A 25,212-nucleotide genomic window follows, 5' to 3' on the forward strand; every position below is an offset into this window, starting at 1 on the left:
TTCTCCCTTACTCTCAAGCATGTAAGAACTGCTGTACAGAATGGGATTTCTAACCCCAGTGGAGCATGCAGTGGGTGGTTGCTGGCCTGGGATTGATAGTATCTCACCCTGTTTGTACCTGGGATGTTGCTCTTTTGATCCTCACGCTGGCTTTCTGCAGCTGGCAGGCTGCTTCCTGTGTTCTGGGGGTGTCTGTTGTGTTGCTTTCTGGTAGTCCTTGACTGCATTTTAGAAACTGTTGTCTGCTGTGTAGCTCTTGTACAGCTGCATGAAAAGAAGGATGTTTGGGAGGAAGTTATCTTAGAGATGGCAGAAGTGAATATGGCACCTCAATATATCCATGTAGCATCTTTTCTTCTCACAAACAAAATCCAGCACTCTAAATACCTGTATTAAGATGGGCTTGTGATTACAAACACAAACTGCCCTTGGAAACTTTGAGTAGTTGTTTTCTAGGAGCACTGCACATATCTTTCCCACCCATTGCTGATCAATCATCTATTTTAGCCAACGGTTTTCACACCTTCCTCTTCCCACAAGAGAGAAGATCACTCTGAACCCTAAACAGATTGTCTCCTTGGTGGCTCTGCTCTTCCCCTCCAAGTCTGACAACAGAAGAATGAGAGGGACAGGTTCTGAAACATAGTATCTTTAAAATTATTAGAGGAAAAGTATTATTTGATTATCCATTGAGGAAGCCTAAGCAACAGATTTGTTTCAGTTTGATTTCACAAACATGGTAAATATTTAATCAGTTTAATAATAATATTTCTGGAGACTGATCAGTTGTGTCCACATTGCATTATGAGAGGATGTAGTTTACTTTAGGATACTGATTCTACAAACAACATTGTCCTCAACCATTTCTGTGAGCATTACACTACAGGAATATAGCTTGGCTTTAATCAGTCTTAAAAGGAAGCTTTTTGGGACAAATTCAAACAGAGTGAAAAGAAATGTGATTTGATTTCAGAAATGTCACCAAATTCTTATAGTTAAAGAAAAAATAACAATATAGAGTTTTCCAGACTTCATATAAAAGGATTTTCCTCTAAAATTTCTACTCAATTTTTTAACTGCTTTTTAGGATGTAGGAAAACAAAGTCAGAACTATCACATGGGGTAGATTTCTAAATAATTTGAAATTTGTGTCTTGACATAGGCTGGCTGAAGAAAGAGTGATCTCCTCAGCTGTCTTTCCTAAAGCAAATTCCCAGCTGTTCCCAGCCTGTGTAAACCTGTTTAAATCCTCCTTCTACATCTCCCCATACATGTAGTGCTCTTAGGATGCTGGGCTAACCTGTGTTAGACTTGGATTTAAGGTTGTCAGACTTGACAATGCCCATCCTCACAAGAGCACTCTGAACCCCACTGGCTCAGCAAAGGAAGCCCTGTCCACTGGCAGTGGTGAAGGAGAACCAAGCAGGGTTCACGGGGTTGGTTTTTCCCATGAACCCTGCTTGGTTCTTTGGGATTTTGGATGAGCCAGCACTGAAATTACTTATCTGAGGTAGTGGCAATTAGGTGCCAGTTTCAATGAAGACATGGGCTTCAGCTGGACCCAGTTGCCTGAGATTGTATCCTACATCCAAGCTGTAACGTGCTTTGCATCCTCCCTCCTCCTAGTATTAAGACTAGCTAGGCTAAAAGCAGTTTGAGATGTGCTTGCTCTTGCTGTGGTTTCTTCTTGGACTCTTAGGAGCTTTGATTTTTCAGAAGTGTTGTACACCTGCTGCAACCTCTGCCTCCATGCCTTGCTGCTGGGTGCCCAGAGCACGGAAGGAGCAATCCTGGGAAGCCTCAGGCAAGCAGATGTTTTGCAGAAAGCAGATGTTTAGCAAAGTGTTGATCAGCAGTTCTGTTTTATCCTACCACCTCCAAAGACAGTACACAGAAGAAAATGTACGGAACCATGTAGTGTGAGAGAGCAACTCAAAATTACTCCTGTAGTGAGGAAACCATGTAATATATTCAAGATGTCAGAGGTCAGCTGTGGTGCGTGTGAATCATGCTGCAAATACCTCACCTTTAACTTCACAGTCATAATTAGATTACAAAGTTTTTACTATGGTTTTAAATTCTGTCTTTATAGGTTGCTACCCAGCTGTGCACTTAAATCTAGTTTTATCACAGTTTCTGAGCTCATCACATTTAATTCTGCCCCTACAATGCTGGATTAACTTTAAGGGTCACTGAAGTCAGAAGTCACTCACCCTTGCCCTACTAATGGATTCACACTACGGCCCTGAAGAGCAATGTGTACAGTAAACTGTATTTATTGGCCTGTGGGAGGGGAAGGGGCATTGGGGTTGTTTATTTACTCCACTGCTATGCTTCACTGTCAGAATATTTGCACAGATCACTGCATCAGCAAGATGTTGTTTACCTCCATCTAACAGCCTGTTGCAATGAAATCTTCTCAGCAGTGCTGGTCTGAGAGCTAAAAAGGAGAATGTTTCAGGCCTGTTGAGAGGCAGATGGCTGATTAATGGGCCTGTATCATCTGAGGAACTGATCAACTGTCTCCATTCAGAAGCCCAGAAATCACACCTGCTTCCTGCCAGAAAGCCCAGATCTGATATTTTATGGATCCTGCCTCTGATATTTGAGGCAGTCTCAGAAGAATGAGAAACCATTATATTTTTCCTGAAGGTGACTTTGTTGTTCGCCTTTCATCCAGCAAGCAGGGCAAGGCACAAATGAAACTTTACATCTAAACAAAGTCCATCCTTAGATTTTACCTCAATCTCCTTTTCTTCCTTGGCCAGCAAGGATTAGACGGTTGGTGTTAGACACCACTCAAAACCCGTGATTCATTGTACTGACAGATTCATCATGTATAAAGGCAAATAAAAGAGAAATAATATTCTAGTTAAAAAATTGGAGAAATGGGGTCCTGAATGTCCAAGTGATTTACATGAGGTCCCATGGGGAGTCTGAAAGGGATGTGGGAAGTAAAACCAGCTCCAGTGGAAAGGTCACTTCTCTCTTGCTGGGGAATACTTTGAACAGAGTTAGCACAAACCTGAGCCAGAGATGGACAGCAGAGACTTTAGTGAAAACTGGAGGGCAAAATTCAGCACTCAGTAATTCCATGGCAATTTTTGACCTTTTCCATTCAATGACTAGACAGAACATTTTTTGAATCAAAGTTAATAATGTTCAGCAATACACAACCTTCTCCTAAGGAATGTGTGGTGATTAGGGCAAAGAATTTCACATGGTCACAAAATCTCTATCTCAGAGTTCTGGGCTTATAAAATACTCTATTTCCTCCATTAATTGTGTCCACGTGGAGCTGTAACTAAGTAGCTGAAACAAATAAAACCAAAGTAATATTGTTTCCTTTTAAAATATTTCACTTAATTTGTGGAAGAGGTTTGGGCTCATTAAAAGTAGACCATCTCCCATGAGGGCTTTTTCCTTTTCTTCTCCAAGTCTCCTAACAAATCCTTGGTAACACATATTGCAGCATAGTCCTCCTCAGCACAGCCCTGGACGGAGTTGCTCTCTGCTTTGACTCAGCAGCTCCTGTTGCGCTCAGCAGTGAAGACAGGCAGCACTTGTTTGGCTAAGCCTCTCTGTCTTCTGGTGTGTCATTGCTCTGATGAACAGTTGATGTCGCTGACTGCAATTTCCTCCTTCCATCTCCAGCTTCTTATGAAACGTCCCTTTTCCTCCCACATAAAGATTTGGCTATCATGATCTATGTGTTTTTGGGTGTTTTTTTTGTGGAAACAACAAGATGATCACTGTGACTAAAAGTGCAAGCAATGCTTAAGACCTCAGCTAGAGCTTACATAGCTGAAGCTACTGTGCAGGCATGTGGCTTCTTCTGGTGGACCTTAGTCTGTTCCCTCTTCCAAAGTAAGCTATGAATCAGTTACAAGTGACACACAAACTCATTGTGTCATCAACAGACCATGACAATTCCTTCCCCCAAGCTACTATCAACTACAAAGCAGGGGACAAAGAACACAAGACAGGTGTAAGGAGTAAGAGGGAGCAAGAACATTCATTAGGTTGCAAGAAAAACCTCCAGAGGAGATCACATATTATTCCATGGCTTCCTTTCCTGTTTAACATTTTTTTGCCTTTATCACAGTATCTTTTCCTCTTCACTCCTCCAAAATAAAGATGTCTGTATTCATGACTATCTAAATACAAAGAAGAGAAGATCCAATCATTCCACACAATCCCTTGCAAACTCTAGCATTGCTGGTATGCCCTGACCAAGAAAGTGCTTGTGACAGTGTCATTGTGACAATGCCAAGAGCAAAGGGTGGAGGCCCAATATATAACAGATGTTCACAGAAGTTAACAGAAAACTCGGAGCAGAGGTTGAGACCATAACATCTGCACTGGTGTGTTTGACAAGGTAGGAATGTCCTGTTGGCACTCAATAGCCTTCTTCTCTCCCCAACTACCGATGTCACTCCAAGTACTAATCAGAGATCTGAGATAGATGACATGGTACATGGTATGCCTCAGCTCTGCTTTATGAAGACATTTCCATAAAATTGGATCCTGTGATACCTCTCTGAGTTTTTCCTCTCTTCCAAGCTCAGCTGCACTATAGAAGAATTCACGACAATGTTACTAGGCAACAATAAATTCATGAGGGCATCCCAGGCAAAAGATAGAGTTCAGAGGCTCTCCAAGTGCTGGGTCACTTCAGTTTTTCCTCACTGTTTTTGTTCTCCTATGGGGGAAGCCACATCTGTAAAATTACTGGTGTCCTGTTGTTCCCTATGGACACCACTGGGAACTGTCATATGGTCTTGCAAATCACAATTAGATCTGCAAAGTAAAGCCTCATTAGGACCTCTCCCAAAGTCTTTAAAAACACATTTCTCTAACTGCTATGATTACATTCAAATTCTTTCATTCTAGTAATAACAGCATCCACATTTTCTTCTTTGTCTGATCATAATCTTGTCAGGCACAATAGAAAAATCATTTCATAACTCTCTTTTTCTCCTCATGCTCTCCAACTTCAGGCATGAAAACTCTTTTCCCACCAGAAAAAAAACACAACAGTATTAGTGTAAACAGCTTCTCTGTTCTTGGTGAGCTGAACCTGAAGCATGGGACTTTCCTGGACTGTATCAAAAGGTAACTGTCATCAATCTTTCATTGGTATCATCATCAGTATTATTAGTATTATTTTTACTATTGCTTATGTAAGACCACCCCCTTAGAGACAATAGCCAAGATCAAGGCTTTATGTCTGGTCTGATGCTGTACAGATGTAGGGTGAAGGCTGTCTTTGCCTTCAACAGGCTGACACAAAACAGAGTGCAGGACATTGGGTGAGACACTTTTGTCAGTGTGAGAACTAGAACCCAGCTCAATTAATCTTCTGTTGATGCCATTCCTCCACTGTCATTCCTCCACTGCCCCTTTGAATAATTTGAATTCTTCCTTCTGCAGCCTCTGCTGATCATCAGCATGGCTCTACCGAACAACTCTTCTTAATGCAAGACACAAAGCCAGAACTGCCATCATTTAGCCTCAGGAAACATGCTCCCAGCAACTGCCTGGGATGGCAGCGAGGTTTTGTCCAAAAACTTGTCCCCACCATAAAAGCCGTGGGAGAACTTGAGTGGGATGAAGACTTCTGCTCTATTTATTCTGAGTATAACGTTCTGCTTCAGGCTCCTCCAGTCCCGGGTGCTTTCAAAAGAACTCATTCAGGATCATCTCTCAGCCTTTGAGAGCCAAAGGGCAGAGCTGGACCTGCTGACTCTGCAAGGACTAGTTTAGGTGTTGCAGCACCTCGGAAAAAGGACCTAACCACAGCAGGATAACCTGGTACATCTAAGCCACCCTAGTGTCCTCTGAGGGACAACTTGCAAAATCTTCATATCTGTATTGTTCATATCAGATATCACAGTATCACAGTATCATAAGGGTTGGAAGAGACCTCACAGATCATCAAGTCCAACCCTTTACCACAGAGTTCAAGGCTAGACCATGGCACCAAGTGCCACGTCCAATCTTGCCTTGAACAGCTCCAGGGACGGCGACTCCACCACCTCCCTGGGCAGCCCATTCCAGTGTCCAATGACTCTCTCAGTGAAGAACTTTCTCCTCACCTCAAGCCTAAATTTCCCCTGGCACAGCCTGAGGCTGTGTCCTCTTGTTCTGGTGCTGGCCACTTGAGAGAAGAGAGCAACCTCCTCCTGGCCACAACCACCCCTCAGGTAGTTGTAGACAGCAATAAGGTCACCCCTGAGCCTCCTCTTCTCCAGGCTAAACAATCCCAGCTCCCTCAGCCTCTCCTCGTAGGGCTGTGCTCAAGGCCTCTCCCCAGCCTCGTCGCCCTTCTCTGGACATGCTCAAGCATCTCAATGTCCCTTCTAAACTGGGGGGCCCAGAACTGAACACAGTACTCGAGGTGTGGTCTAACCAGTGCAGAGTACAGGGGCAGAATGACCTCCCTGCTCCTGCTGACCACACCATTCCTGATGCAGGCCAGGATGCCACTGGCTCTCTTGGCCACCCAGGCACACTGCTGGCTCACGTTCAGGCGGGTATCAATCAGCACCCCCAGATCCCTCTCTGTCTGGCTGCTCTCCAGCCACTCCGACCCCAGCCTGTATCTCTGCATGGGGTTGTTGTGGCCAAAGTGCAGCACCCTGCACTTGAAGCTATTGAACACCATCCCATTGGACTCTGCCCATCTGTCCAGGCGGTCAAGGTCCTGCTGCAGAGCCCTTCTGCCCCCAGCTTACTGTCATCTGCAAACTTGCTGATGACTGACTCCATGCCCTCATCCAGATCATCTGTTACTAAATATTTAAAACACTATGACTGTTACAGAACATCTCACTTGGATATAGAAACTCAAGAGATAAAAATACCCAGCAGCAGTTCACTCCACAGTGTACGTGTAGGTCACGTAAGTCTACACAGGCATTATCTATGTGTCATAAATGGAGAGACAGACATAAGCACACTTGGTTTTAAGGACTGAATCACTTAGCTTTGATAAGATTTTATCTAAATAAAACCTGAACTGATTGACATCTCACATTTCTGGGGTTTAATGAGCTCATAACTGCACATTAATTGGTTTAATTACCAGAATGTAACATAACAGGTAGGTAATGCAGACCTGTAGTACAGTTATACAATATATTGTATATGCTACGCATACTAAAATGCAACATGTAGTAGAACCCAGTTTTTCCATGGGAGTTATTACTAGGATTATCAGGAGCAAGTATTCAGCAACAGGACTAGAAATTTCCTTTAAGTAATGTCTTCAGGCCTCAGCCTTCCATCGATTTCTAGGGACAATGTACATAGGAAGAAAATATGAAGCTTGTGAACTATGAAATTGTAGGCTGAGGTGAGATTTGGCTTTCGTAAGCTCAGAATCTAAGTTCCTCTGCGATGTTTAGGCACCTAACTCCCATTGCAGGTGTCTATGCTTGCTTCAGCAATGCAGCTTTTCCTTTAGCTTGCTCCAAAGCTGGCTCAGTGCTTGCAGCACTTTCTCAGTCTATTAATTGTTTGCATTTTGGAACTTGCTATTAATTGTAGCCCTTGTTTTCATAATAGAACTTTTTAGATCTCTCTGGTGACACAATTAGCATCTGGGAGAAACACTGTAGTGAGCAACTGCATGTTTAATTATCTTTCCATTGCGATCAGAGATGCCATGTGCCAAGGCAGTTATTACACCTGACAAGGACAATGTATTTACAATGGGTGTTTATACAGGATAATTCCTTATAAAAATACTCTGACAGAAAGCTCCACCTGCCTTCATGTTTGCTATTGCAATTGTTAATTAATATTATTGTGCAGAAAATGATCCTATCAATTAAAGCCTCTTCTGGCATAACCACTGCTCCCTGCCTACCTATGCCTAATTGCCCTGCTGCTGACTCATATGTCAGGAAGGGCTTTCATCAACCATCATCTTGCTGATCCGATTTCCATTGCTCCACTTGGTTTTACACCAAGCCCTCTATTCAGCTAAGCATGTGCCTACCCTGAAGCACATTGCCCCATTGGTTTGCCTCTGCTCAGCCACTCTTACGCTGTACTAGTGCTGCTGATTCAGAGTTTAAGGCTATATTCAGATTAATGGCAAAATTCTCACTGATTCAAGAGGTGAATATGGCTGACCATATGCATATGTTTGAAGCCAAGTGCCATCAGATTCACTTTGCCAGTCACACTGGCCAAAATACAGTTGTGAGTAGACTGTCTTTTGAACAACATTATTCTGCAGGACACTGCACACATTTGCAGCTGTTCTGAATTTTCTGTGTATTTGTCAAGCTAAACAATGATGTTTACATTGCTTGCATAAATAAAACTTGATTCTGCAAACTGAAACAGAGTGGAACCACTTTGCAGATCTGTCTCTGGGAACTGTGATGGGGATTGGAATGAACAGCATTGAAAGCCCAGCCATTAATCTTAGAACTGAGTCAAGTTCAAAGGGTGACTTCACTCTGTGCGAGATGCTTTGGGCTTATATCAAGGTATGTAAGGATACAAACAGAAGTCTAATGGTATTGCCAAAAGAACATTACTCACCCCTGGGGAGGCTGTCTCTTCTGCCAAAGAGCTTCTGCGTGGCGCAGCTCAAGTTGCAAAACCTCCATGTTCTTCTGTTTCTCACGTGTTACAAGTGAGATAATTACAGAGGTGCTAAGAGGATAAATGTTGTAGAGGTGCTCAAAAAAAAGGGCATGCAAGATAGATGAGGCATGACTAGTTACTTGTTTCAAGGCATGCCTGAGCTCTGCAGCAGCAGAGACAGGGCTTCAGGCCAACTGAAAAATCAGCTGTGATGTCTCAGTGGCCAGGGAGACTGAATGAGAGCTCTGAGGATATAAAGATATCCTCTCCAGGTTTGCTTCAGATTGTCTGTTGAGAGATGCTGGACTTTGAAACTTCCTTGGGACTTTTCAATGACCAAAAAATCATCAGAGTATCCCAGGAGGACCACTTTAAAAATCAGATGTCTGTCCCTCTGAGCAACTACAAACATCGCTGAATTGCATGGAGGGTAAAAAAAACATCCCTCTATCACCTCTTTCCCAACTCCTCAAGAAAGACTAGCTAAAAATATGGAGGAGCATTCCAGCATAGAAGGTGCTGCTCACTCATCCCACCTTTCTGGGTTGTCCTCAGTGGTAAAACTCTGCCACATATTCCTCAGCGGCACTACAGCAGTTATGTCAAAGCAGTGCGTAACAGTGGAGGAACCCATCCTGCCAACTCAACAAGATGTGGCTACACAGAAGAAAATAGGACCTTAAGAGAAAGGATGTCTGTGTGATGAGCCGTGACATTTTCCCACTTGGTATTAGTTAGGTGGTGCATGTTACAGACTGACTTGTAGGCAAAGGTAATGAAATCTTGTGGAGGGACAGCAAGAAATCCATGTGCACATGCCTTCTGGCAGAGGAGGCATTCAGACTGCTCCTTTAGGAACTAACTATTAACAACAAAAATAGAAAGGGGAAACAAATGGAGGTTAAATTTGAATGCTTCTTCCTGTGTAAACAATGTATCAGTGAATCAAATGGTTTGAAAAAAGAGGAAGAGGTGTGGAAGAAGTCAAGAATCATAGAATCAACCAGGTTGGAAGAGACCTCCAAGATCATCCAGTCCAACCTATCCCCCAGCCCTATCCAGTCAACTAGACCATGGCACTAAGTGCCTCATCCAGTCTTTTCTTGAACACCTCCAGGGATGGTGACTGCACCACTTCCCTGGGCAGACTTTTTCACCCTTGTGAAATAATAAGATTCTTGTAAAGAGAAGGAGAATAAATAATTATTCTCAGAGAAACGCAGTGGTGCCACTGTGAAACAAAGTAAGTTGTCAGCATACTATGTCCATGCATCTCCAGCATTATCCAGCATTAAAGCATGGCAGAAAATGTTTTTAAGCCTGTTCCCAAAGGAGCCTGGGATCCCCTGGCCATGAGGAGCACCTTCCACACTCAGAGGTGTTCTTTGGCAATTCCTTTCCTTCTGCTCCTGTGTTTGGAGAGGAGCTGGAACGTGGCTGGGACTGACCATAGTTCCTGTAACATCACAGGCAAATACTCTTTATGGAAACATTGGCTCTTGTCAGGGTTTCCCATGGGACCTGAAAGTATGCAGCACCCCACTGGATCAGTAGATGTTACTGCCACTAGTAAATAGCAACGACAAAAACAAAAGGGCAGGGGGAAAATTAATACTGCAACTTCCTTCCACCCTTGAGGTCTCTGTGTCTGGAGAGCAAGGATTCCACAGGGCATTTGATTCTGCTTTCTCTGAAGCAGTGGGTAAATAGAAATAGTTGGAAAAAATTCAGAAGAAACATCTATGTATGTGGTTATGTAGGCTAAGTATGAGAAACACACAAGTCTCTTTAATGCTGTTCTGCTGAATCACTTAAAAGCAGATTCCTTTCTGACTGCACTTTGTTTTGAGAGGAAAACACCCAGAGGAAAAAGAGAAATGCTAAGAATACTGCAATTTCAAAATTTAGAATGTGAAGTGTTTGGCCTTTTTCACCTTCAAGTTTTCATGTAGACTTCTGTGTAAGACTGTGGAAAGGAGGAACAGAAACCGCAGACTTGGGCTCACTTTTTGGAAGAAAAGATGGAAGAGAATTTTTTTCTTCTGGACTTATTCCTAAATGTCTAAGTCAAATTTTGGAATTCCTGCTTCTCAGGGCATTCCATACGGAGTAGTGCTTATGTGCCTGTCTCCATTACCACCATCACTGTAGGAGCCACACTTCACATCTCCTAGTATACTGATACTTGAAGAGACCACGGCTCACAGTTGGAGAAAGTACCACAGTATCACCAAGGTTGGAAGAGACCTCATAGATCATCAAGTCCAATCCTTTACCACAGAGCTCAAGGCTAGACCATGGCTGAAGCAAGGAGCAAGTAGGCGACTTTCATAACTTAGCAGGAAGCATGATTGACAGCACTAGGTGTAGAGTCATACATTGTGAGTTTGTGATCTGCAGCTCCGTTAAAAAAACATCTTTCTTACTCTGTTTTGAGTCAGCCTGTGTAATGACAAAGAGTCTTTTGTCGCTGCCATTCAAGAAGCTGGCTGTTGGTTCAAACTCTTGCATTCAAGGAGGCAGCAAGAGGGGATTAGAGCAGTGATTCCAGTGGGAACATGTGTCCTAGGTTGGCAAAATAATTCTTCTCCAAAAGCTGAGTCTGGGATTTGCTACGTGGCTAAGCTCCCTCCCTGTAGCACCCAGAGCAAGCATAGTGACAGATATGGGAAAGGAAATTGAACTGTTTTGGAGAGTTATGGCACAGAGAGTGACATTTGTTGCAATGGGCTCATTAAGTAAAGGCTTTGGTGTAATATATATTGCAACAGGGTTATAGTCTCAAAAAACTAGGACTTGCCAGAAAAATGAATGAAATCAGCTAGGCTTCTGATTTGGCTTGATCTTTAATCTAAGTTCTTTTCAAGGCCATTACAACTGGCTTGCGTGAATCTTGGTCCCTAATCCTCATCTGGTGCAAGATGGAGCAAACCCATCTAATTCAAGGGAGCCTTGCCAGTTCACATAAGCCTGTGGTTATTTTTAAGTGTAGGCAATTTAGAAACACATAAGTACTTATTTCCAGCTATGCTTTTTGGGTAAAGCAAATAAATTTGAAACCTACCAGGACACAAAGCATTCATTTTTTTTATTTTCCAAGCCACGGGATGTTGAATCTGCGATGTTGAATCACAGTGTGGTGCAGGAGACCCAAAGATACAAATTGCAGTAAGGTTTACAAGATACACTCCCTAGTCCCATCTTTTGCCAAGAGATATCCAGAAGGGTGCTAGGCTGGTCACTGTGCTTAACACTGGCAGTCAAATAGACCAGAAGAGAAACTGGTGGGGAGTGCAGAGAGCATTGCTCTCCTGCAGAGCATTCCACGTTCCAGTCCTCCGTTAGTATCACTGAGGTCTCACCAGCTTCTCCCAGGCTCACTCTGCTGATAGAGGTGCTGCTGCCTTGAAATAAACAGGGCCCTTCCACATTATACTAAATGAGGATTTGGCAGTGGGATTCAGATAAACCCAGGCCTGAGAGCCCTGAGAAAGAACTTGAGTCAAAGATGTATCCAGAAACAAAAAAGCCTTGAACAAACCCCAGGCCCTTTCTCGGCATTTAAAACTGGACAGCCTCATCTTCCAGAACCCCAAATAGCTCCTCTCAGATTGAATTTTGCAGCTTTAAGGAGGAAGATCAATCATAACTTGCCTTACTGCTGGGATGGGAGAATAGTACCCTCATGCAAGAGGGATTACAGATTTTGTGAATTAATTTTGGTTCCTCATCTTTTGTGGCAATTCCTCTTCACATATTGTAATTTCTAGCCATAGCGAATTGCTTCACTTTCAGTCCCACAGACCTGTATTCATGACAATATTCCCCATACATGGGAGAAGTTGTAAGGTAGTGAGTAAATACATTGTCCCAGGAAGAGAGAGAACAGTCATCAATGCAAGGAGAAAAAAGTATGATTACCTGGATTGAACATAATTCATTAAGTCAGCTGATGGAAAGAGAAAGGAGAACAGCCACTAGTAATGGTTTGTAGAGAAACAAGGTTAGGTCCAGGAATGACTCAAAGATCAGCAAGATCTTTGACTGCCTTTTGGGTCATTTCCTCTAAAGACTTCAGTGCAATGGTCTTCAAAGAAGGCTGAGACCTCTGGGTATTTTCTGGGCATAAAGAGAATGAATGGCATCACTTTAAAAAGTACTGAGTAGCAGAAATACCTGTTTTGCTCTACGATTTCTTGTTGGAGTTTTTAAACATCTTTTGCACTTGAATAGTTGTCTCCCATAGCAAAAACAGTGCACGTAATATATGGCAGAAGCAAAAAAGCTATATTAAAAGCCATAATTACTGCTGTTTAACAATTAGCAGTTTTATTTGAAGGTGTTTTGACTAAGATTTATGGCACGTTTTCTAATTTTTAGTTTATAATTATGGGGAAGAAGCTTAGCCTTGAGTATTTCTCCTCTAAAATTAAAAGAAGACAATATAGAATACACTTTTAGTTTCTAGAAAGGGATACAAAACCAGGAAAAAACTCAGAGAGGACAAAAAGGATAAGTTTTTTTTTTAGTGTGTGTAAGCAAGGTTCAAATGGAATAATGAAATTTATCATAATCAATAAAATATGTGAGTCAAGTTTATTGAAGTGGCTATTTCCCATTGCATAATTTCCCTGAGGAACTTTCACTTTTAATTCAAAATTTTAAAAAAAAATCATAATAATTAAAAAAGAATAATAAAAGCCCCAAACCCCTAAGCACTCACTGTAAAAATGCCAGCGTATGTGTGAGGTTAAGAAAAGCACTAGCCTACACCCAGGAATCAAAGAGGGGCTTACCACTGCTTTGACACTAATTGTAAAAGCTGAACAGTTTCTAGAACCATAACCAAATCTTAACTGCCGTGGGGGACTCATTCAGCAGTTCACAGTCGTTCTAATAAGATGCAGAGCCTTTCACCTTTAGGTCACTAGTTCAAACTCACTTTGGCTTGGTTAGTAAGCAGAAGGTAAATCCTGAGTCCAGTGGAATTACAGAGTATCTAGACTAGATGCCAGAGCAGCGTAAGCAGGAAAGGGTTTTCCCATCCACCCGGTGTCATCCACGCTTCCCCTGGGACTGATGTGGTCGCCTCCTCTGGGAACTCACCTCACAGTATCACAGTATTATTAGGATTGGAAGAGACCTCACAGATCATCAAGTCCAACCCTTTACCACAGAGCTCAAGGCTAGACCATGGCACCAAGTGCCACGTCCAATCTTGCCTTGAACCTCATCTCCCTTAGTTTCAGATCCTCTATTTTGCAAAGGGGATGGGAAACCTTTCTTCTTGCTGTCTTTCCTCCATTTCAGCTGGAACCTTCCCAGATGCCCCACAGCGCCTACCACCAGAGACTCTGCTCTTGCCATGGGGTTTTTTGATGTTTCTGTAACACTCCTCCCAAGAAAACATGATTAACAATATTATCTCTGTCCCACTTCCATGTATACAGCTGGTTCATTTACTTGAGCACTGCTTGGAAAACAGACTGATCACACATGTAATTGAAACTAACAGGCCCCCCACCCTTCTGCCCTAGGCTGCACAACAAATGGCTCTGCCAGTAACGGCAGCATTTGAAAACTGAAGCCCAGTTCTCGCCTCACCACTTCAGCTGGCTTCAGGTAGGACTTCTTGCACCCCTCTGAGCTGCTTGTACATGAAATCACATCTCCATCTGATGCCCCTGGCGCTGCTTCCAGGCCCAAAGTATCTCACATTTAGTAGCAAGCGCTTCATGCATCCTCTGCTACACCAATGCCCAGATGAGCCCTTGCTCTACCCACATCTTCCTGAGGAAGGTGTGAGCGTTGATGTTCCAAGCTGTGAAAATGTCAAAAGAAAGCCACGTGATCCAACCAGCCTGATTACTACCAACATGGATGTTCTCCTCCCTCCCTCAAACATGAGTCCCCTTTCCCACATGCACTGGGATGACTGGGAGGCTGCTTTATAGTATCCAGTTACAGTGTGCAACCTCGTTGTTGTGGCTGCAATGATATGCATGCTGCTGTGTATGTGTGTGAGAAAATCATCTGAGACCTTAATTGTGTTTCATATTAATACAGCTGAGAAGTTGAGGGACAATTAATTCATTGTCTTCCAAATGCCTGGGTTAACGTTTCCTCCTTGGATTAGTCTGTACTAGTGTGTTCCTTCTCTGCTTACCACAACCTAGCAGTGCCAATTTCCTTCTGTGGCAGCTTCAGTGGCAGCTGTTTACTTGGAAGTTCATGGGTTTGATATATTGGTGGTGGCCACAAATTAATAGAATGCTTTCCAGATGCAATGTCTTTACATATCAAACAATAAGCCCAGAGCTCTTGTGGCCATTTTTCCTCTTACCTTTGAATGTATCTCAGTGACAATGTAAGCACAATTTCTTGGGGTGATGACCAGAAGACCTAAGATGTTTCAAAGGACAGTGGCAGTTCAAGGTAGATAGTTGATTTGTCATCTGAAGCCAAGACTTGATATGGCCAAGAAGAGGAGCAGAATAAAGAAGAAAAAGGAAGTGTTGGGACTAATTATTAGCTGATTGCCTTCCCAGCCTGCTCAAGTCAGGGGCTGCGTGTGCTGGCCTTGGCCCCTGAGCTCAGGTAAGCTCAGGTTCCAAAGAGAGGCTCTCCAGAACATCTCCAGAGGCTCATCTGGAGCATTTCAAAGGAACAAGGAGAGCCTTCTAAGGGTGGTTACAGTGGACAAGGATCACTAAAACACCTCAATCTTTCCTTGTCCAAGTGTCATCTAGATTTTTTTTTCTTGAGCAGAGAAATTGTTATCTAGCTCAGAAAAGACCAAGATCTGTCCTGTGTGTGTCAGTCAGATCTTCAGTGGTGGCATTGCTCCTGTGATCTCAGTTTGCATTACAGTCACATTACCGCTGAGGACTGAGACCAACACAGCACTTGAGGGTGAAGATCAGCAGACAAAAGTGGACAAAATTGCTTTGGACCTGGTGTAATTTTTACTGTTACCACCTTTGCTCAAAGCTGACAACAGCTCACACTGAAAGCTTTGGTGAAGTGGAACAGCTACAGTGAGTGGTATGGTAGTGATTTATACCACTTCAGAGCCCTGGCCAAGAAGTGTAACTTATTTCTTGGCCAACTTACATCACTTTTTCTTCCCTCTTCCCTCATTGCATTTTCTTTGGCATTTTCTTCTTTGCATTTACTCATTTTCTTCCACAGAAAATTTAACATGACTTAGACAGTTGAGCTACCAGAATATGGATTTGCTATCCAGTAGTTGTAGGGAGGAACCTTCTTACACATTTTTATCTAGTTAAAAACACCATCAAACATGAGCTATGTGGCCTTACATTGAAGGAGAGCAAGAGAGAGCTCCAAGTCACCCTGTCTGAATTTGAAATCAGTTCAAGGCCAAAACACTGTCTCACTGAGGGTTTCGCCTTTATTCTCTTCAATGATGTTATTAGAGTATTAACAGTTATTAGAATTATCATAATCTTCATTGAATGCAAAAATTCAAGCTCATTATTTAATGATAGGAAAATAAACATCATTTTAGAAGGGTTTTAAAGGAACAGCAGTAATAAACCACCCCAAGCTCTAGTCCTCAGGCAGAACAGACATCTGCTAAAAAAGTATGATGATTCCCCCACCCACCATCCTGAAATTTAGGGATTTGTGGAATATAGGCCTTGCCTAAAGTTGTTTGGCACAAATCCTTACGTTAAGTTCTCATTTAATGAAGTCATGTGGTAGTAAATCAAACACAGAAACAGGAATAAGTAAATCTACCACATCCTTTGAAAAAAGTATGGTTTGGCTTTGTCATCTCTAGTTGCCCGGGTGTGGCTGTTTGAGCTAGATTTCTAGCTCAGACATAAAAAAACATTGGAACAGAGAAACTTAGAAGCGGAAGAGTATTGGAGTCTCTGAGTGGAGAGATGAACCTTCCAGGGATAGGCCATAAAATGGCAACAATGGGAGGTTAATATCATTTCATTGAAGCATCAAAAGCTTGTATCTGGAAGCACAACTTGTATCTTCTCCTGGTTGCTTGTGCTGCGCTCACTGCTGTCTTCCCCCACTGCTGTTTTGGCTGCTGCTGCTATGCTGCTTTGCTGCTGCTTGACCCCTTCCCTATTTTCCTTAAGGTTATTATATGTCTGTAGTAGTTTGTCCTTCTTATACTATTATATTTAGTTTAATATGTAGAAAAATACTATTTCATTTTATCTCTAACTTTCCAAAATTCTGAGTTGTAGTGAATTTACTGGAGGAAGGATCCATTCTAACCCAGCACATTAATTTTGGTGCCCAATGTGGGGCACGACTGTGGTTTGGTTTTTTGATGGATAACCAGGATAAGGAAGTTGAGAAAAAAATAAATTGTTTGGAATATTGTGGCCCGTTATTGCTTCGGTTTTGACCTTATTGGTTCAGTGGTGCCTTACTGCCTTGGTGCAACATCATGTGTGCTCCTCTTTTGCTGAGATGGTTTGGAACTGGGTAAAATGTGTGTTAACAAAGGTTGGACATTGTGTTATGGATGCTTTAGGGTTTAGGAACGTAGCTGAGGGTATGCTGTATGTTCTATTTGTTAGAGACTAAGAGTTATTCGGGAGAGATGAGTTATCCAGTGGCTTGTCAAATATGTTTGGATTTGATGTTTCTGGCTGCTATTGTAGGTCTGATTGCAGTTTGGAGGAGAGAGAAATGCAGGAATAAACAGGCTACGAGTGAGGTCTTCACCCTCTCTGGAGGCAGTAGCAGGGAGTTGGGGGTTAAAGGCACAGCCTGCACCTGAAACCGGGGAGGGAAGGCCACGGCACCGGGCAGAGGGACTGCTCACAGAGCAGCAACACGTCCTGCCTCGGAACCTCTGAAAGAGGAAGAAGTGAAGTAGCTGGATATGCCCTGTACCCCACTGACCATGCAGCATGGAGTCAGGGAATTACCTGGCTCCCATTAGCACTGAATAGAACAGAGGAAAGTAAGGTCAGAAGCGGTGGAACCCCTGGAGAGGTGCGGTCACAGAGAGCTGTGGCAGCAATGCCAGCTGCAGTGGATTTGGCTGCAAACGGTGTAGGCTAAGGCAAAGTTGCTTGGATGGACAGACTTGAAGAGCTTGCTTGCGAAAAATGCAGCTCCAATGTTTTGATTAGCAGAAGAGTACCTGATAGAGGAGCGTCTGCCACTAAAGAGGCTGCCGAGGCAAAGCTGCTTCTGCCTGCAGCCAGGGGACCAGAAGCAGTACTGGAGGAGGCCTCAGGACCCTCGGAGGGCGAGCCCCCTAATGCCACCGAGCCTGCTAGTTCCACTGCTCCTGCTTTAGCCCTGCTGCTGTGGGAAAAGTTCCCTCTGCTTCAGTCCCCATTCCACCACCGCATAAGGAGCAGAGCCAGAAAGAGAAAGCAGGTTTAGATGATCCTATGAAAGACACCTCCCGCATTAAGATATGTCTTGCTTTAAGCAAAGAAGTTCAGACAGATGGCAGTGAGCAGGAAGACTTGAATGGAAAAGAGCTCCATTGCTCCAATTAAAATGAGGGAAAAAAATGGCATCTAGTCTTGGGGGAAGATAGCAGCGGGCCTATAACCCACAGGTCGATGGATCGAAACCATCCTCTGCTACCACTTATTCTGTTGTGGTTTTTAAAGACACAACAGAATGAGACTCTCTCAAATGCATTGGAGAGAAACACAGAATTGTATTTCTAAGGAAAGACACAGAAAGAAATTACAAAGCAGATACAAAATCCACAGCGACCCCCTTGAGTTTTCCCTCAACCCAAAACTAATCTACACTCCTCAGTGCTCCAATCCTTCCCCCCCCCCCCCCCCCCCCCCCCCGACACCTCTACCATCTGTAGGGCCAAACAAAGGCCTCTGAAGGCCTCAAAACAGGCCTGCTCCTTACATGTTTATCCCAATAATTAGCTCCTGCCAAACACAGCAGGCTGGAAAGAGAGGAAAGGAGAGCGAGTGGCTTCACCATGAGCTTATAAAGAGACAGCAGAGTTATGGGATTGAATAACAATTTCACAACTCCTCTCGTCCCTAGAGGATTATTTTTAACCCTATTGTTCCCAAACTACATCACCAGGTAATGAATTAATATATGTTAACTTAAAAGTGAATATCAGTCACCCATCTTTTGCATCATTTCCTAATTTTCAGTCTCAATGCTCAGCTGAGAAGAACCAGAATAAAATGGGCAGGTCACTCCCAAAAAGAGCTCCCTAAAATGGTACTAAGCTGCCATATCTTCTCGAAGTCTGTACAAATTGACCCAGGTACAAAATCTGACCCCTTTACAACATGTTCATCTCTGGATGTTTTTTGCTTATATAGCTGAATAGTTATAAGGACTAAGATGATGGTTTTGTGCTCCTTGGTCCATTATTGTTTGAGCATTGTGATTCATCACTGTGAAATCAGTGCGAAACAAACCTCAGAAATTTTGAGACTTCTCAGAATGTCCATTTGAGTGCCATTCAGGAAGGTTTTACTTTGAATTTAACCATTTCTGAGCGAGCTCAGACCTGACATTTTCACCACCTTAATACACCCAAATGCAACATTTACCAGGTATGAAGTTTAATGAAAAAACTGCTACAGCAAAATAACGATCACTAAGCTATTTAAAGCAAGGTAACAGCAATTGTAGAGCAGCAAGGTACGTATTATTGGCACATGGAAAACTCCCTTTGCACTTGAATAGGGCAACTTAATAAAAACGGGACATCAGCATCTGCAACGGGTTGCAGTGCTTAACAAGAACCAAAAGAAGCATTGCAAAGCCTGTGCAAAAAGTGTCCCCATTGACCATGGCTTGAGTGCTCATGAATGCCACTGACTTTACTCAAACTCATGTAGACTTTGGTAAAGCAGAATCACAGAATCAACCAGGTTGGGAAAGACCTCTAGGATCATCGAGTCCAACCTATCAGCTGACACTTCTAATTAACTAAATCACAGCACCAAGTGCCTCATCCAGTCGCCTTTTAAACACCTCCAAGGATGGTGACTCCACCATCTCCCTGGGCAGCCCATTCCAATGGGCAGTCACTCTTTCTGTGAAGAATTTCTTCCTAATGTCCAGCCTAAACCTGCCCTGGCGCAGTTTGAGACTGTGTCCTCTTGTTCTGTCACACTGGGTGCCTGGGAGAAGAGACCAATCCTTGCCTGGCTACAACCTCCTTTCAGGTAGTCATAGACAGCAATGACGTCTCCTCTGAGCCTCTACTTCTCCAGGCTGAACAACCCCAGCTCCCTCAGCTGCTCCTCACAGAGTTTGTGCTCCAGCCCCCTCACCAGCCTTGTTGCCTTTCTCTGGACACATTCAAGCACCTGAATGAACACATCCATAGTGAGTTTCCTAAAGCTAACCAGCTTCCCAGATACCCTGAGCATCACTGCTGGAGGGAGGCAGTAGTGGCTGCTGTGCCCTACCCAGAGGGGGGAGAGCAGTGTGCTCCTAGCAGTGTATTTGCTTCCTTTATGACCCAGCTTCCAGAGGTAAAGAATGATAAGAACTACAGACAAGTGATGCTAATTCAAACAAATGTTGGGGTTTTTTTTTGAGGGGAAACTTTGTTAATGTCATAGTTGATATAAAAAAGAAAGAATTCTGCAATGATGAAACATTTTCATTCTTATGCTAAGCAATGTGTTTGTTTACATTTTGAATTATGTTTGCTTCCAAATTCTATTTTTTCTTTTTTCACTAAAAGAGGCAAATGCCAAAGTGTCTCATTTGGTGGTGAACAAGTGATGCTTTTTGATTGTAATTATTTTCATTTACTGGGGGAAAAAAAAAAGAGGAAAATAATAAAATAATCTAACCCCTTACAGAATGTGCCCTGTCTGCAAGGTTCTACAAATTACTGTGCCCAGTCAGACAGGATACTCCAGGATTAGGACTCAGGCTTTATCCCTTTTCAGAGCAGAGGAGAGATGAACTTGGACTAAGCCTTCCAAGGAAGCCTTCCTTTATTCCTCCCGCTCTCACAGCAGGAATTGGTTCAGCCATCAGATGGGCTGCAAGAAAAAGCTGTGTAACTTTACCAGTGCAGAGTTTTGGAGCACTGCAGAGAAAGAGCATTACGTTTTATGGCTCTTGCGCAATACTAGGGGATACTAATTTTACAGGTGCATTCTAAAAACTGCAGTCCCTAATATCAGAATGCCATTAAAAATAATGCACTCCTTATGCCCAGGCAGTTGATTTAATATTAAATCAATAAAACATTTACTAGGCCTGGTGAGGGACCTGGTTGCTGACAGCAGACTCAGCTCACAGCAACAAATGTCTCCTCACCCTTTGCAGACAGCTGCTGGTTTGCTGTAGAAGATGTCTTTGGTCCTGACAAACAGCCTCCCTAAGCCTTAATGAGTGCAGAAATTCAAAACATTCATGGGACATTTATTAGCAAGAAAACACTAGCCTTTGGGGAGATTTGGATCGACAGCAGCAATCCTCTGCGGGCTAAGTTCAATCCAGCTTGTGCAGGGAATGCAGAATTACTCTTTTGGTTACAAGGAAAGAGATGGTAGCTCTTTCCAATTGTTTTCATCTTTAGGATATGGAAACTGGTGTGAGAGCTCTTCCCCATGACAAGTTTTCACTGGTGGAGTCATTTTAGACTCCACCAGGTTCCAAACAAAATGCTGAGACGGTGGAGTTCACTGGGATGGGATCCATCACCATCCTACCTGCTGCTGAGCGTGGGCAAGCCACCTGGCACATCAACCTTCCTCTTCCACAGTCTCTTCCAAATCAACTCGAGCAGAAAATGCAGGATTTTGCCAGCACATCTGAAAAGCAGGCTAAGATTAGCCAACTGTATTGCTCTTTGGATTTTGTTTTGTTTTAAATTTTTGTTAAAGAATAGAAATGGACTTTTTATGAAGAATCTGAGAACTGATGTAGAACTTTTATAGCAACTGCAAACAACCTTCTCACACAGATCAAAGAAAAATTAAAAAAAATAGAGAAAATGGAAAAAAAGTAAAAGGACCAAAAAGAAAACAAATTGACCAAGCTCACGAAGAGTAGCAGTCTAGCATGTCTCCAGGAAGAACTGACATTTCTGAGTTCAGCAGTTACCTTTTATCCAAATGGTATTGTGTGGGAGTCCAATTAGCTGAAAAAACTCTGCACAAGTTGTTTCCCAGCACTCTTCTCAGAAGGTCAGCTCTGCCCTGAACTGATAGAGCTCCAGAGACCCATGACTGAGGAGCTTGACTGAAGAAAGCATATTTGGTACACTGACTTCAGTGAGAATGGCAGCATGTGCTGGTTTAGGCATAGTCCTCCCCAAAACACCTGCAGCAGACTGGGCTCCTCCAGGAGCAAGGACACAGGTAGCTGGTGGAGGAGCCTGGTATAGGCAGGAGGTGCCTGCCTGGAGTACAAGGTGCTTCCTATGCTTTCCCTAAACCCTAAGTACCTGGGACAAGTCCAGGCCCAGTCCAGCTCTGACTTGTCCTGACACCGCTGATGGTATTTGTGTGATGAGCCTCTACACTACTCTTACAGGAACTCTTTAGCTGTAACCCACAAAGCCAAGCCCAGTCAGAATTAATATTGAACTCAATCCCTAGTAGCTTCCTTTGGACATCAGCATTCCAGCACATGTAATATGATGAAAACAAATTTCATGCCATGAAAGAAGAAATACGGGTGAGGTCTGGGAGCATAGTTAGGATGTGGTTTTCATAAGCACTCAGTGTTGGCTTAACTCTTCTCCTTTTACAGTCAAGAGTAAGAAAGCTCCATTGACTTAAATGGGAGCAGAATTAGACCAGCATGGAGTGGTTCTGAAAATCCTACCCTTGGCTTTTATATAATGCAGAAAATAAGAATCACATACAAACCTTCAGAGGGCAACATGGCCATTAAAATACATATCATTATTTGTTTTAGCCACCATTCTTAATTTGAAGATTTGTGGCCCTGCTAGATATGGCCTGACAATGGCTGGGGAACGCTGAGTGAGACACTGAGTAAGTCAGAACCAGCTAAAAGCAATGTTCTGACACTGTTCTCAGTTAAAAAATCTGAAATCTTTTCAAAACCTAAATGTATTTGTAGTGAATTGACTTTTTAGGGTAAAGAAAACATTCTATTAGAAAGATTAAAGTCTCCCAGCCCCATCTAACAGCCCACCCTTATGTTCTTTTGTTCTTCCTGGGCAAAAATATCTGTGGCTAGGAAATAAACAAGTCTCTTCATTTGCCTTTGGAATGAACTCCACAAAAGCTGTACAGGAAAATTTGGGCTAAAGTTAGCCTTTGACAACAAGTTGTCGATGTCCTGGCTGGCCATCACAGTTCTGCTAGTATCAGAGGTACAAGATGGGGACATGGTGTGGTCCAGACCTAAAGGGACAGGATTCACTGTCTCTGTCTGGAATGTGTTACTCACCTGCCCACGTTCCAGAAAAAGAGGAAGAGTAGGAACAAACCATTGTTTAAAGACTGTAAACCCCCAATCTGTTCCCTGAAGGGGAGCTTTGGAGCACATTCCATTTCCTCAGAAGGTCCCATAGGAAGCAGAGAGTGGCTTCCAATAGGTCTGTGGTCAAGCCTGGGGGTCACACTAACCTTTGCTTCTCACTGAGTGCACGGGAACATAGCGTGCCTACAGCATGGCAGTGAGTCAGGAATGACTTAGGAAGAGGATGGACTCATTCTCAGGCACTCAGGAAGCTCAAAAAGATGAAGAGGACAACCAGAACATGACAGAATCTTAGTTGGGCAAGAGGAGAGGCTGCTGGATTTACTCGCTAGTACCAACAGAGCTAAACATAGGGGCAATACAGCATTGCAGGGATTTGCTGTCATCAGTGGGGACAGAAGGATATAGCAACACTGACCTGTTGCTTTCTAACCCCAAGTGCTCCAGTTCCAGCTGACCATAGGACCTCTCTACTTGTCCTGAATGGAAAATGCAGTCAGCTTAATCCTGATGCTGTCGGCAGAGCATTTACCAAGCCACTATATCAGGTAGGGATATAAACAACATGTGTCCTTTGGAGCAACACAGTTGGTTCTCTCATCACTCCCACATCACTGCTCATCTCTCTCTGCCCTGCCCTGGGCCTAGACACGCTGATCACAAGCATTTTGCTGATGCCCTGGCATCTGTTTGGCTCACTGCTGTACACTCCTGTTGTCAAAGCATCAGGCCCCTGCCACGTAAAGCCTTAAAAAGATGCTTCACACTACGTTCTTGCCATAATAGGGCTCCACAGGTCAGGCTCAGTTAGCAGCAGCTCTGCAAAGTTCTCTGCTCCCATCACTACACAGGCATTTAGCATAAAAATCATCACGCAGAAGCCATTAACAGTGCTGGGCGCAGGGACTGGAGCCCTGGGGGAGACATTATCACTCTTCCTAGGTTTGGGCTTGCTGTTCAGCTCTGAAAGCATGATGGACATTTCTCAGCCTCCTGCATAAACTACCCATGGTGAGGAGACCAAGGAGCCTAGAAAGGGTCCTCAGCCTCCACAACCCAAGCAAGCTCTTCATCTGCTGTGTGATATGTGATCCCCAGAGACTTCAGGCCATTGGGCAAAGGATGCTTTTATCCAGTTTTTCTTCTGGTCATAGCAGACACAGGAGGCTCTTTGCCAGGTTACATCACTTTTTGCCTCCTCATGTTTTGTTTGCACAGATGTTTTGTCCAAGGCTTGTCATCAGCTTGGGGAGGGGGAAATTGGAAAAAAAAAAGAAAAAAGTAAAAAAAAAGTCTGAACAAGTTGAAGAAATTGCAAACAGTAAATCTGGTGCTTGCTAGGCTGAGTCTAATAAGTTGCTGAGGTTGTAATTTTCAGATTCAGTTTTAGGCTCTTGTAAATTTTCAGTTATTTTTAACCTGCCTTTCTGAGTGAGCCTAGGAATGAGAAAGTAATCGTTTCATCAGCTCAGGCTGTATAAATCTCCTTGGGGTTTATTATTTGCTGTTTCATTTTATTGGCACAAGAGCTCCTATGAAAGTACAATAACCTACTCGCTGATTTACAACCTGGAAGCCGGCGCTTGCTGAAAAACCGAGCGCACAGCACCTGAGGAAAAGTGCACTGAGTTAATTGAAAAGCTTCAGGAAACTGAAATTCCTTGCAGTGATACTGTCACATGCGTCAGTCACCAGATGTAACTCCAATTTTCTGCTTTTGTAATAAGAATTCAATTGATATCCCCAGGAATAAAAATCTGCAGCCAGAATAGCAGCACATTTATCACGAGCAGGTTTATACGTTAGAAGAGAGCTGTGTGCATGTCCCAGTAGGAGTTTAGTAAGTGCTGTGGGTGCTTTTTCTTTCTTTGCAGGAGTGTGCTTTTGTATGTACACCTATACATACAGAGACATGAACTTACATAGCTCCCAAGGAAGTCTAAGATTAGAAAAAGGATGTTGTCTCTAGAGTTACTCCTATAGCCTGAGTTAAACATTGCTGTCCTCATTCCTTTTTCATTTGTCTTCTTCTTCCACTAACCCCACATCTCCGTATTTGCCATTGGAATGGGCTGCCCAGAGAGGTGGTGGAGTCACCGTCTCTGGAGGTGTTCAAGAGAAGACTGGATGAGGCACTTAGTGCCATGGTCTAGTTGATTGGATAGGGCTGGGCGC

At 43.3% G+C, this 25,212-nt stretch overlaps 1 long non-coding RNA gene across 1 annotated transcript in view; it reads right to left on the bottom strand.

Moving 5' to 3' along the window:
• LOC135176771 (uncharacterized) overlaps positions 1-25,212 on the bottom strand; it is a 93,676-nt gene that overhangs the window by 19,600 nt on the left and 48,864 nt on the right. The window contains exon 2 of the long non-coding RNA XR_010302818.1: positions 119-264. This is a non-coding gene — a long non-coding RNA (uncharacterized LOC135176771). The remainder of the gene's footprint in view (positions 1-118; positions 265-25,212) is intronic.

Source organism: Pogoniulus pusillus, chromosome 7, assembly GCF_015220805.1.
Source record: "Pogoniulus pusillus isolate bPogPus1 chromosome 7, bPogPus1.pri, whole genome shotgun sequence".
NCBI lineage: Eukaryota > Metazoa > Chordata > Aves > Piciformes > Lybiidae > Pogoniulus > Pogoniulus pusillus.